The sequence below is a fragment of the Dendrobates tinctorius genome, unplaced genomic scaffold, assembly GCF_039654945.1.
Source record: "Dendrobates tinctorius isolate UK_male_01 unplaced genomic scaffold, ASM3965494v1 ptg000006l, whole genome shotgun sequence".
Lineage (NCBI taxonomy): Eukaryota > Metazoa > Chordata > Amphibia > Anura > Dendrobatidae > Dendrobates > Dendrobates tinctorius.
In genome coordinates, this window is record NW_027361674.1 from 17,383,800 (window position 1) to 17,396,314 (window position 12,515).

The following is a 12,515-nucleotide window of genomic DNA, read 5'->3' on the forward strand; positions in this document are numbered from 1 at the left end:
GCCAGGGCCCCGGGCTGTTCAGACTCTGTGGGCCCCCCGGTCATGTGACGGGGTCGGGAAGTCACTAGTTTTCAAGATGCATACTGTGCGTCAAGGGGCAGGAAGGGGTTAATTACTAAGGTAAAAAAACTGCAAATACGCAACGTGTGCACGAGGCCTCACAAATACTGAGGTAAAAAACACCAAATGCTCAGCGTGTCACAGTGATCTTGGGGTTCTTCTTTACCTCTCTCATCAAGTCTCTTCTCCCACAATTGCTCAGTTTTGCTGGGCGGCCAGGTCTAGGAAAACTTCTGGTGGCCCCAAACTTCTTTAAGGATTATGGAGGCCACTGTAATCTTAGGAACCCTGAGTACTGCAGAAATTCTTTTGTAACCTTGGCCACGTCTGTGCCTTGCCACAATTCTGTCTCTGAGCTCTTTGGCCAGTTCCTTTGACCTCATGATTCTCATTTGATCTGACATGCACTGTGAGCTGTGAGGTATTATATAGACAGGTGCATGCCTTTACAAATTAAGTCCAAATCAGTTTAATTAAACACAGCTGGACTCCAATGAAGGAGTAGAACCATCTCAAGGAGGATCACAAGCAAGTGGATAGCATGCGTGTCTGAGCAAAGTGTCTGAATACTTATGACCATATAAACACAGGAGAAAAAGGGGGAGTAGTGGATTCAAACGTAGTTATGAAAATGCAAAATTTATTAGTAAATGCATGTACAGAAAGACATTACAAGTCAAAATGCAATTTTACATAAAATCATAGGACGCAAGACAGGACAGACCCCGACGGGGAGAGAGAAGTAGACAAACTGTGCACACCAGCAATCACAGAAGCACAGATAATGCAAAAAGATCTAAAATGTATATATATATCCATATATTTATGCAGAATTAACCCAATTCATATGTATTGTGGCCAAAAGAATTGTTTTCATAGGCAAAGGTAAAAGAATTCTCTGCAAGGATATACTAAAGTGCTGCTAATGATAGCAGTAGGTAGTCACCACTAGAGTACTCCCCAGATCACTAATAGGTAGGAAGATTAATGGCAAAGGTATAATATAGTGCTGCTAATAATAGCGGTGAATAGTAGCCACTAAAAAACTCCCAGATCTATTGTGGGTACATATAAGGTAACAATAGGTTTGCCTACCAGAAGTGCACAGATGACCAGGTCCAGACGGCGACCCCCGACGCGCGTTTCGCGCCTACTGCGGGCGCTTTCTCAAGGGAGTGAAGGTTGAATGTGGAAAGGACTTTTTTATATCATAGCATCGCAATCACATGCATAGTCATGTGATAAAAGTGGGTGAGTGCCAATGGATGCGTTTTTTTTACCGCTAAGGAAACGCTTAGCGGTAAAAAACACAGCATGTTCATTAATTTCCACTTAGGTCTGCGTTTTTGGCTATTTCCTATAGTCCAAAAGACGCGCGGAAAAAAACGCATCAAAAACGCGCGTTTTTTGTGCAAAAATAGCGGCAAAAAAGTGAGGTTTCTGGGAAGGAGAACCCGTTTCCTGAGCGTTTAAAAAACGCTACATGGGCACATAGCCTGAATATTCCCCAGTGACTGAGGAACAAAACCTGAAGAATGGCCGGGCTTTCTTTTATCTGAGGCACAGGATTAGTTAGCTGCCCTGTATACAGTATATACATATATATCCCAGCCATGGCAGAGTCACTTGTTGCTATGCATTCCCCCCTAGCAACCAGTGACTCTGCCATGGTAGCTGCCCCTAACTTTGACCCTCACACGACGGCAGTAAGGTAAAATAGCCCATAAATCACGTTCAGTGACCACAAGCTTATCAGACTTCCATATTATTTTACTGTCACTGAATTATTTTATTACAAGGTATATAAGTTGGCATTATGGTATAGTCTATGCATTGGGGCACACTGCGATTATTATGGTGGACGCTATATGTATTGTACGCTGACTAGATATATCCACAAGTATTATGTTATATTCCAGATTTAATCATTTATACATATTTATATAAAAGAAGAGTTTAATTTCTTTACCTCACAAGTCGCCATCTGCAGAAAATGGCGGCCACTGGCATCAGTGCAAGACGACTAGTGGCTGACTTTCCAGAAGGACTTTAAACTGTTTGAATGCAAATAGGCTGAGGTAATGACACTGCACTCTGCTACTGTGATTGTCCTTCACCGAAGAACTAGAAACCGATGGAAAGTAATTTTTGGATTGCCCGTTGAAAGTTGCTTTGAGAAAGACGACAAGATGGAGGCCAGTACCTGCTGGTATCCAGCTGATAATGTCTCTTAGTCATGAATATGGATACAATGCGTATGTACTGTAAAATGCACAGGACAACTACAAGTCCTAGCGGAGCCAGCCCTCTTGAATACAGGGAGATGGCAGCCGTTTTGAGACAAGGAACAGGCAACCATTTTGAGAAAGAGAGCCGTCAGCCATTTTTAGACAGGGAGCTGGCAGCCATTTTGAGACAAGGAAAAGGCTGGCATTTTGAGACAGGGAGCTGGTAGCCATTTTTAGACAGATAGCAGCCCTATAGATGCTTTAGAGCTCATGGATAAGAACCAGTGACATAGTAACAGTGAAATTGCCAATGACAACCAATCAGAAAGCAGATTACCTCAGGCTGAAATGAAAAGCACATTATTGATTGGCTGACATAACCAACACCACAATTTTCCTTCATGAGCCCTAAGATACAACGGGGCGGGTATCTAAATGTATGCTTGTCTTATTTTTCTGTCAGAAAACACGACATTCGGTGAGAACGCCATATTAATAATGTCTCTGCACCAAATATGCTTAGGGCTTCAAGTTTATGTCAAACAGCACTCATGTGTGAAAGCTTTATACATCACCCCCCACAGATAAAAGATGGCTGCTGTTGCCACGTGTTGTTTACAGATTGAATATAAAGGATGGAAGACAGCCGATTAATAAGATGTATTGACCCTTTCAAGACCAATACACTTTTAGTTTTTGCGCTTTTGTTTTTTGCTTTTGTTTTTTTCCTCCCCTTCTTTTTAGACCCACAACTTTTTTATTTTTCTGTCAACATCGCTGTATGGGGGCTTTTTTTTTGCAGGACAATTTATATTTTTTGAATCACTCCATTCATTTTACTGTCTAATATCCTGAAAAATAGTGAAAAAAAAAACAACAATTACTCCAATTTTTTTTTCCAAGTATGCACGTTAAGGCTGTGTGCACACGATGCAGATTTGCTGTGGTTCCGCAGCGGATTTTACAGCGCAGAAACGCTGCATATCCGCATTGTGATGTACAGTAGCCTTAAAATCAATGAAAAAAAAAAAAAAACGCTGTGCAGACGCTGCGGATTTTTCCGCGGTACAAAATCCGCAGCGTGTTACTTCTTTTGTGCGGTTTACCATCTCCCCTGTCACCAAATCCGCAGGGGGAAAACCGCACAAAAACCGCATGAAAACCGCATGAAAAATGGAAGAAATCCGAGTAAAAATGCAGGTCATTTGACCTGCGGATTTCTTCCATTCTGCGCGGAAAAACCGCAGGGCCAAAAAGTCCGTCTGCACTCAGCCTTATGGTGATACTAAAATTATATGACTCTTTGCAGGTTAAAGAGTGGAACTTGGAAAAAAAATAAAAAAAAATAAAACCAAAACATTTTATTTGTTTCACTATTTTCTAAGACCCATACTTTTTTTTCCTGTCCATGTAGCTCTGTGAGGGGTTGTTTTTAGCACACTGAGTTAACATTTTTATTGATGCCATTATGCGGTAAATACATTTGGATCACTTTTATTGCATTTTTTTGCGGTAGGAATACATTGACCGAAAAATAGCAATTTTGAAAATTTCTTTTTTATTTTCTTTTTGTCAACTACCTAACTGTTTCAGTAATTTTATATTTTGATAAGATCAGACTCTTATGGACACGAAGATACCAAATATATTACTTTTTTTTTTGAACAGGGAAAAAGGGGTTGATTTAAACTTATCTATTTTTTTTAGATGTTTACTTAATTTATTCAGTCTTCCTAGAGGACTTCAATCTACAATCATTTGACCACTTATACTATTTACTACGGTACTATGGTATTGCAGTATACAGTGCAACTGAAGGGACCAAGATGGTGGCCATGATCAGGATCCAGGCTGCCATGTTAACCTATTAGCTATCTTCGGTCATGTTGTGGGGAACATAGGGAGCTGGTGAGAGCACACATCGCCAAACAAACCATTTGATTGCTGCTGACAGCTATTGACAGCGTCATTTAAATGGTTAAACAGCAGCGATTGGAGCTAGGTCGCTGCTGTTACAGTCAGATGATGGCTGTGTAACATAACCAGCATCTCCCATTATAAAGAAGGCTTAGCAATTAAGCTCACTCCTTACCCCCTGAAGAACGTGACCCAGAAGCGTAGCTAAGGGATTTGTTCAGGGGTGGGCGAAACTTCTGAGTGGGCCACTAACCGGGTAACCCTGATTACAATTATGGTGGCGCACCCTAATAGTGGATATAGGAGAACCTCAGCAGATTATCTCGTTGTTACTAGAAAAAAATCTATATACGAAGATCGCCACTAATATTACCGCCATATAGTAGCCATATAGTGGTAGATACCTGTCACGATATGAGACTGGCCCTGCGTGGCGCGACCTGACGACCGGTCGGTCACCAAACAAGACAAACAAGGGGACACCGGGGAAACAATTACAATGGTGGGCCTGCTATAGGGAACAGGGAAAGGCACACCACCTGCACTCTGCTGCGGCTGAGTCCTGGACTAACCTGACGTCCCTATACGGCTTCTTTCAAACCGTCGCCGAGCAGGATACCTTGTCCCTCACTTACCCTGCACCTATCCCTCACTAGGGAATTGGTAAGTTCGGACACTGGTCCCATCGCTGCACTAATAAAACACCAAGGGGGTGTTTTATTAGTGCAGGGTTAAACAAAATAACACTTAGCTTTCTCTGCTGCTAATGCTCTGTGTAGCAGAGTAAGGCTCCTGAACTCAGCTTTCAGCAGAATCACCACTACTCCAGAAAGCTCCTCTCTTCAGCAGAACCACCACTGCTCCCGGTAAGCTGAACCACCACTGCACCAGGTAGCTCCAGTCTTCACCATGGTTGGTATCCAAAAAGGACCTGTCATAACCAACAGTCAGCTGATGAACCAGGTGACCTTATATAGGAAGGTGGGAGTGGTCACCACCAGCAGACTAACTAAACATGTAGTAACACCAGCGGCCACAGCGGGGGGGGGGACTGACATTAACCCCCGATGGCCTGAAAGGAAAAAAGTTTATATCTGAGAACACCAAACTGACACAGATCCAAAAATGGATTGTGACAATACCAGTGCTGCAGAACATGTAAGAAATTACAGTACAATTACAGATAGTGACTTACAGCTGACCTTATTTCTGGTGGAGTCATTCACTTTTCGCCTTCTTTTCCATCTGGCCCAGACCGACATAACTTTTTCCAGCCAGGACTCGGCTGCAGAGATTACAACAAAGACACAGATAGTATACTGCACTCCCCATAGTCCTCCATATAGTATATTGCATTGCCCATATTCCTCTTAGTATACTGCACTTCCCATAGTTCCCCATATGCTGCACTCCCCATAGTCCTCCATATAGTATACTGAATTTCCCATAGTCCTCCATACGGTATAATACACTCCCCATAGTCCTCCATATAGTATAAAGCACTGGAGAATCCTCCATATACTATAGTGATCTCCCCATAGTCCTCCATATAGTATAATGCACTTCCCATAGTCCTCCATATAGTATAATGCACTCCCCATAGTCCTCCATATAGTATAGTGCACTCCCTATAGTCCTCCATATAGCATAATGCACTCCCCATTATCCTCCATATAGTATACTGCACTCCTCATTGTCCTCCATACAGTATACTGCACTCTCCATAGTCCTCCATATAGTATATTGCACCCCCAGCTGAACACATTACACCAACAGACTTTTATCCATTGAAAGCAAGTAGAGATCTTGAAGACAAAAAGGAGTTGATGGAAAAAAATATTACAGACCAGGAATGGTTTCTTTAAATGGAATTGGACCCAGAACAAGCTATTCCCCCCCACTCCCCCAGTGAATTGCAGAGCCAGGGGTTTATCAAAATGTGTTGGGGTCATGATTTTGTGACACTTACTAATATAGAAGAATTACAGATTCTCTTCCTTTGTCTTTTAGTGACGTCTTCTTCGCAGACTGCACAGCTCTCTTGTCCACAAAATGGCTGCTGATAGAAGAGCATGTGACCAGACCTGACCATTTGCCTCCTCCAATGGAAAAACATTTCCATGTGTAGAGCTATTCCATTGGAAGATGCTGATAGTAAGTCTGGTCACATGCTCCTTCATCACTGACCATTTTGTAGGCAGGAGAGCTGTGCAGTTTGTGTGGAAAGCTGCATTAAGAAGAGAAAGGAGGAAAACCTGAAATAGTAATATATTAGTAAGTGACATAAAATCATGTCCCTGACACAGCTATTGAATTAATGATAAACTAAACAACCCCCTTTAAGTGGCCACTTCCAAGTTGAAGTGGGCTAAGAAATCTCATTTTATGAGGTGTAGAACAGTCGACAAAGAATTTATAGTCCATTTCGGCCATTAATACAGACTTTTTAAACTTATTTTCTGCCTGTTCCAGGTTGCAAACTTGGCATATGCAGTGGGCACTGACTATTTTGGAGTGTCAGATTACTGACTTAGAGGTAAGCTAAAAAAAAAATAGCCATGGGATGTATAACCTGTCCTGTCACTGAGGCCTTATGGATTTTTGGACTGTGTGGTAGTAATTGATTAGTTCAGGTGTGGTCAGCCTGTTACTGCAATTCTCATGGTGGACGCTAGAGGGAACGCTTTCACTCCGACTTACTGAACCATTCCTAGCCCTGATTTTACTGCCTGCCACGTTTCCCACCTTTTTCGTTACCTCAGAGGAGTCGACGCCCGGTTTATCTTCCACATCTGTGTAAATATGAAGTAAAAAAAAAAAGTGGCAGCTTGTAAAATACACATAGTGAAGACATTTGTGATGTTAGGATATGACGTGCTACACATCTTACAGACACATAACGAGAAGTTGTGTAGGTCGTAATAATGTGCCATAAATACATATAATTGTCTTATAAAACAATCATCCAAGGTGTGAAACATGCCATGGTCTGAGGAACTCCAGACAGAGGACATTATTGGTTATGATGAAGGATATATGACAATATTAAGGCGGCCTCGCCCGCCATTTTTTTTTTGGGGGGAGGGTGGTGTGGGGACATCGAAAAGGGACATAATGAAATAACATATGGCACCCCGTATTGTTTATTGGCGTGTGCCACTTTCTCCTTTCCTTTTACAGACTGGCATATTGCACTCTGCCGTACCAACCTTAAAGGGATTGCCAGGTATATTCTCGTACCCCATTTGACTTTGGGGGCAAGAGATGTGACTACTGGTTGAGGGGTATATATTTGCCAAGCTAATTACTGGCACCAGTGCACAATACTCACTGGGTGTTGCTTGGCTGCCACGATAACTGTACAAACCAGTGTGTAGTTGTGTTGGCCAACATGGCGCTCATATTTGCTGGCCAATGAAGCATATATTGGATATACAGTATAGGTGTCCATTGAGGGTTCTAGCACCGTCCTTTAAAATGGGGACCGAGTTTCCATTATTTAGGGCGCTCTATGGTCAGGATAGCACAGCTAACCCTCTACTACTTGTGTTGTGAAACTACAAGTGATAGAATGTTCTGTTTACCTCATGCATGCTGGGAATTGTAGTTCTGCTGTCTGTATTACAATTAAAGACATACCGGATGCATACACACAGTATATATATCTCAAAGCACAATCATAATACTAATTACACACGATACTATGGAAAATGGGGGCCCCATTTTTAAAGGCATCCCCAGAGACTTCCCCCTCTCTGCTCACTCTCTGTCCTCAGCATTTTGCCTTGTGAGAACCCAACAAACAGGGTGATAGTTGTATCTGTCAGGGTGACGGGGTGAGAGAGGCTGACAATAAGGTGACTTCCTGTAACACCGGGTAAGATAACACATCTGTTTTTATGGAGCACAATGCATTTTACAACAATGTTTCGGCACAAAGGCCTTCATCTAGCTCGGCAGCACTGTCTCCTGTGTAAACAACATGTGCTGCAGAAAATGATAATCAATGTGCACAGAACGATTGTATTATTGTGCATATAGAGTAATATATAGCCATTCAGTCGTTTATCTGACTGTGTATAAATGCACCATAGTACCACCATTTCATACACTGGTAATAGTCCATAATACAAATGCAGTAAAAAATAGGACAAATTTGTTGCATTTTTGCCTGTTGGTTGCGTAAATAGTCGCTCATTATACACAACCGGCGTGCACTAAATTTCAACTTTTTTATGGCAGCATTCTGTGGCGTTACGTCGATAATAGCTTTCCACACAGTCTTTTGCACAACTTCTGTGTTGTCTGATGTACCGGTTTGGAGATTCTACTCTAAATTTGAGATTTTAGACCAATTAGTTTGGTTCATTTGTTAAGCTGCAAGATTTTTTCCTTTAAGCACATTGCTAAGGGACTTGTCCACAACATGGACAATTCTTTTATGAATCAGCAGATGATGTTATTTAATGCCCGAGTTCCTCTGAACAAGGTAAATGTTGATCCTAACCCTTATAGTAAGCATTAATCACTGGAGGTTTCCGAAGAAACTTCTTTGGCCGGAGTCACACTGGCGAGGAATAAGGGAGAGTGAGAGGCGCTAAAAGCACGCATTAGACACGGACAAATGATTCTCTATGGGGTCACTCGCACCAGCCGTATATTTCTCCTCCGTATCCTACGCTCCATGCCACTCGCAGCATGCTGCGATTGTCAGCGTACTACGCCCGTAGTACGCCAATGCAAGTCTATGGGTGCGCAAAAAATACGCATTACACACGGAACACACGTGTGACCTGCGAGCAATACGCAGGTCTTTTGGCTGGTGAACAGGAAATGGGCCAATCCATCATCAGGAAGCCTAGACATGCAAATGAGCTCAAAAAGCGCTCCAGACATCCAGGAAGTACGCCTCCACGGAGTACAGCAGCAGCATGGCGTCCACATATATTAATGTAGAGATGCTAATTGTGCTGGTGCAGGAGCGTCCAGAAATATGGGACCCACGCGACGCAAACTATTCGAACCGCACAAGAAAGGAGGCGTCATGGAGGTGCATCTGTCGCCAGATGTACCATGACTTTGGTGACAGACCACGTGATGAGCAGCATAAAATTCGTAAGTGCAACCATAAAAATATAATTAACGTTAGCGCGCGCTATAAAATGAATCTACAATCAGCCCCCCCCCTTCCTGTGCATGTACTTTTATTAGCCTCATGAGGCCGTTACATTAGGATGTGACACGTGGCTTCACACAGCCATAATTAGGGGTTAGGCCACAAGCTCCTCATCCTCCTAGCCACTAATATTAGTTTCAGGGGAGCTAATGAGACCCTGGGTATCGGCACAATTACATATGCCACCATGGGTAGAACGCACACCCCATAAGGCCCCATGCCTAGACTACTGTTTGAAAATGTGACCTCTCAAATATCTGATTTTGACAATCTTTCCTGTCACATTGCAGTGGAAGATGTGATGAAACGGTGGAGAAGCATCCGGGACCAGTACCGCCGGGAACGCCAGCAGCGGTCCAGGAGTGGGGATGCTGGCCATGTCAAGCGCAAATATATCTACTATGACCGGCTGAACTTCCTCGCCCCAATTCTGGCTCTGAGACCGTAAGTACATACCTCACACCACATGACACAAAAACATTACACAAATACTTTACAGGGACAAAAATATTGATGTATTTTTGCCTCTGTTCTATTTCATAACAGAACTCAATCCACCCTTACGGATCGAGGAGCGGCCTCAGAGGCAGAGCCCATTATAGATCCTGTAGGGGATGAGGTGGCTGGCCCATCTTCTCCCCCTACAAGAAGGATGGCTGAAGAGGAGGCATCACCAGAACACACAATGGCTGCCCTACACAACACAACACCAGGACGGTCTGCAGCTGCAACCTCACCCATCCTGGAAGAGATGGGCAACTTGAGCAGCAGCCCAACTGCCCAGATCAGGCCCTCCCCACAGGCTGCTCTAGCATCACGGCGAATAAGAAGAAGGCGCCAGGTCACCATTCAAGAGAGCAGGACCAATGTGGACACTGGGGTGCTGAATTACTTGTCCAGAGTCACTACAGATGATGGTGAGGAGGCCTATGCACGTAGCCTCACCCTTTATCTCCGTGCCCTTACCCGTGAGGTCAGGCTCCGTATTAGGGGGTGTATAAAGATCCTGCTTGATGCAAGCACCCCCCCAATACCCCATATGAGGTGTTTGAATTTCTGGAGAGGTGGCAGCTCTCACCAAGAAATTTAATGCGCATGAGACCATCCACACAGATGCTTGCTCAAGCAGGGTCTGAACAGCCCCTAATACGTGGGCCAACACCTCAACCCCTTCCTCCCCCTACCCATCCATCTATTCCGCAGCCCCAAATGTCTTCATCAAGCCAACCCCACCAATATGGCCACTTGTACCCACCCAGTGTTGGAGGCTGGTCCCAACCTGGTTGGGGACGATCTGGCTATCTTGGTGGGTATGAGCCACGGGCCTACCAGAGCCAACAAGAAGCCCCTCACCATCATCATTATTACTCTGGCCAGTATCACCAACAGGCCCAGGAGGCTGGACAACAACAGCATCATGGGCAACAGTATGGCCCCACACAGGGCGATGTTGGCCACAATGTCCAGCAGCACCCACAGGCTGTTCCTCCCCATTCCCCTTCCCCTACATATGAGGATTTATGAATCAAAAGTTTGGAGATGTCCAGTAACAGGTAACTGGTGCTTCTAATCTAGTCAAAAAAACAGGTGTTCTCCTTCACCAACATTTAGAACATAATTTAACACTCACATTTTTAAACAATGTTTTCCAAACATATGAAACAATCCATCATGACAGGCAACGCTACCTCACGCCTTTCACACAGATATTACATGTGTGTATAAAAGAGAATATTTAAATGCGCTATAGTTACCTGAAAGGATGAAAATACACTAATCACTTGCTAATGCATAGGAAAGGCGTGCTTGCCTTTAGTTAAGTAGTCAACTTTGTTATTAGCATTCTCTAGTAAAACAATTTGAGGCGACCAGCATACAGAATATAACGCTCTCTCTATGTCTTAACAAGTGAGTTTTGTATTTTCATCCTTTCCAGTATAGCATGCTTAAATATTGTCTGTTCTACAGACAGGTAATATCTGTGTGAAAGATGTGAGGTAGCCTTGCCTGTCATGGTGGAAGCTTTCTATGATTGGAAAACATTATGAGGAAATGTGAGTGTTATCTTATTGACTTTATTTAGGTGATGGAGCTCACCCTTTGTTGCCTAATCAAGGTTAATGTAGGCATGCAGCAATGTTGTTATTGCATAATGTTTGTTGCAGTTTTTTTCTGTAATGTTAATGTTACACCAAGTTAAAGAAGGCCCAAAGGGTCATTTTGGCCATTGCCAAATTTGTGTTATGGCAAAATTATGTTTGCCTTTAAGCAAAACCCCCCAAAAAAAGGCAAAACTAAAAATTTGTCTACTCTAGTTAAAGTCTCTGTGTGATTTCTCACTATCCCTCACAACATACTAACAGACACCAACCAATGCAAAGAAACACTCATAGAATCATAAAAAGGCTTGAGTAATATACACTCACTGGCCACTTTATTAGGTACACCATGCTAGTAAGGGGTTGGACCCCCTTTTGCCTTCAGAACTGCCTCAATTCTTCGTGGCAGAGATTCAACAAGGTGCTGGAAGCATTCCTCAGAGATTTTGGACCATATTGACATGATGGCATCACACAGTTGGCGCAGATTTGTCGGCTGCACATCCTTGATGCGAATCTCCCGTTCCACCACATCCCAAAGATGCTCTATTGGATTGAGATCTGGTGACTGAGGAGGCCATTTGAGTACAGTGAACTCATTGTCATGTTCAAGAAACCAATCTGAGATGATTCGAGCTTTATGACATGGCGCATTATCCTGCTGAAAGTAGCCATCAGATGTTGGGTACATTGTGGTCATAAAGGGATGGACATGGTCAGCAACAATACTCAGGTAGGCTGTGGCGTTGCAACGATGCTCAATTGGTACCAAGGGGTCCAAAGAGTGCCAAGAAAAAATTCCCCACACCATGACACCACCACCACCAGCCTGAACCGTTGATACAAGGCAGGATGGATCCATGCTTTCATGTTGTTTACGCCAAATTCTGACCCTACCATCCGAATGTCGCAGCAGAAATCGAGACTCATCAGACCAGGCAACGTTTTTCCAATCTTCTACTGTCCAATTTCGATGAGTTTGTGCAAATTGTAGCCTCAGTTTCCTGTTCTTAGCTGAGAGGAGTGGTACCCGGT